The following is a 2,429-nucleotide window of genomic DNA, read 5'->3' on the forward strand; positions in this document are numbered from 1 at the left end:
TCTAGTCCCACCTGCCAGCACCCGGCCCATATCCCTCCAAACCCTTCCTATTCATATACCCATCCAGATGCCTTTTAAATGTTGTCATGTACCAGGCTCCACCACTTCCTCTGGCAGCTCATTCCATACACGTACCAGCTTCTATGTGAAAAGGTTGCCCCTTGGGTCTCTTTTATATCTTTCTCCTCTCACCCAAAACCTATGCCATCTAGTTCTGGACTCCCCCACCCCAGGGAAAAGACTTTGTCTATTCACCCTATCCATGCCCCTCATGATTTTATAAACCTCTACGAGGTCACCCCTCAGCCTCCGACGCTCCAGGGAACACAGCCCCAACGTACTCAACCTCTCCGTATAGCTCAAATCTTCTAACCCTGGCAATGTTCTTGTAAATCTTTTCTGAACATTATGGATTGTGGGAGGAAACCTACACAGACACAGGGAGAATGTGCAAACTCCGTGCAAACAGTCGCCCAAGGCTGGAATAGAACCCGGTCGTTGGTGCTGTGAGGCAGTGGTGCTAATCACTGAGCCACTGTGCTGCCCTAAGGTATTTACATTCGGTCTCCCCGGTGCAGAGAAGATCACATCGGGAGTACCGGATGCAGCACACCAGGTTGGAGGGGTCCTTCTGTCTGAGACACCCACCCGCGCCCCTTATGTCTGGACGGTCTCTGCCAACATCGCCGCGCCCCCCGCCTCCCCACCCCTCGCCAACACGCCAACTCATGCACTCCAGGGGTCCATCCGCAGCAGGTTACTCACTCTGAGTGCAGTAGGTGCCAGTCCAACCCTGGGCACACTGGCAGCTGCCTGTCGATGGGAGACAGGTCCCCCCATTCTCGCAGGCACACCGGTGAATACAGTCAGGGCCCCAGGAGCCAGGTGGGCAGGCTGTGGGAGGGGGTTGTAGAGGAAAAGACAGATTCTTGCACAAAGCGTTTTCACAAAGATAGCATTTCTTTGCGCTAAAGCAGAGTGCCAACTTGTTGTGTCATCCCTCATTTGTGCTTTCTTTGAGTAGTGTTCCTAGTACAGAGTTGGGGCCATTTGGCCCCTCCGATCCATGCTGGGGATCCTGCTCCACACCAACCATACCCACCCACCAACACACACTCCTCTTTATCTCCACCAACAAACCCCATCCCGCTATTCCTCTCTCCCTCTGTCTGTTTAACCATCTTTCCTCCTCCAGTGAATCTCCTCTATTCACCCTCACCACTCCCCATTCCCTCTCCCCACACTCCTCGTGGGAGCAAGTCCCACATTCCTTCTCCCCCACTCCCTGTGGGAGCGAGTCCCTCATTCTCCCCACCCACTCGCCGTGGGAGCGAGTCCCCCATTCTCCCCACCCCCACTCCCCGTGGGAGCGAGTCCCCCCACCTGACCCCCAATCCTTCCCAGAGTGGGGCCCGAGCCCCTGGCTCAGAGTGGTGGACCCTACCCCTTTGCTGCAGCAGAGTCCGTATCTGTGAATGGGCTAGTTCCGTCGAAGAGGAGCCGAGCAGGGCTGAATGGCCGATGCTGTGTGGTTTGAAGCTGCCTTATCGGTCGGGCTGGGTAAGGACTGAGTAGCGTTCGGCCTGTCTCTGATGTTGATGATGTTGTTGTTGTATTTTCGGGGTTCCCAGTCCCAGCCTGGCTGGCAGCGCTGTTGTGGCTCGAGTCAATGGCCAGCTCTGGGACCTCCTGCGCCCCCTGGAGGTTGACTCGTCCGTGGAGCTCCTGCCGTTCAGTGATCCAGTGGCTCAGAGGGTGAGTGAGGGGTTAACCCGGAAATGTGCGCTCTCCCTGTTTGTATCACATGGGGGATGGGGGCGGTGAGGGGTTTAACCTGGGGAGGGAATGGTCCCAAACTGACTGTGTGGGTCTGAGGGTGTCTGTGTGGATGGGTCTGTGTGGGTCTGTGGGTGTCGCTCTCTGGGTGTGGGCCTGTGGGTGTCTGGGTGTGGGTGTCGCTCTCCGGGTGTGGGCCTGAGGGTCTCTGGGTGAGGGTGTCGCTCTCTGGGTGTGGGCCTGAGTGTGTCTGGGTGTGTATTTTAAGGGGGACAGTTCAAGTTGCCTAGCTGTAGATTAATAATCCTCTTTCTTTCCTCTGAAACATTAATCATGTTCACAAAGAAATAGAGTCAATAGGTGGTGCTGGAAAAGCACACCAGGTCAGGCAGCATCCGAGGAGCAGGAAAGTCAACGTTTCAGGGTGTATTCCCAGCTCCTCGGATGCTGTCTGACCCCCTGTGCTTTTCCAGCACCCCCTGTATTGACACTGGCTTCCAATATCTGCCCTCCTTTACAAAGACATGGTGGCTTCCTGTTAACCTCCAGTCACTGCATTACAGTAACCGTGCAGAGGGACAGAGCGATGGGGACTGATCGGGTAAAACACTTACACACACACACACACACACACACTCACACACACACACACA

At 55.5% G+C, this 2,429-nt stretch overlaps 1 protein-coding gene across 1 annotated transcript in view; it reads left to right on the forward strand.

The window, feature by feature from the left end:
• The first annotated feature begins 1,519 nt into the window (after nt 1-1,519).
• Nucleotides 1,520-2,429, forward strand: part of LOC122547434 (threonine--tRNA ligase 1, cytoplasmic-like) — a 12,637-nt gene continuing 11,727 nt past the window's right edge. The window contains exon 1 of the mRNA XM_043686056.1: nt 1,520-1,755. The gene's annotated coding sequence lies outside the window, so the exon portion shown is untranslated. The remainder of the gene's footprint in view (nt 1,756-2,429) is intronic.

This window comes from Chiloscyllium plagiosum, unplaced genomic scaffold (assembly GCF_004010195.1).
Source record: "Chiloscyllium plagiosum isolate BGI_BamShark_2017 unplaced genomic scaffold, ASM401019v2 scaf_2288, whole genome shotgun sequence".
NCBI lineage: Eukaryota > Metazoa > Chordata > Chondrichthyes > Orectolobiformes > Hemiscylliidae > Chiloscyllium > Chiloscyllium plagiosum.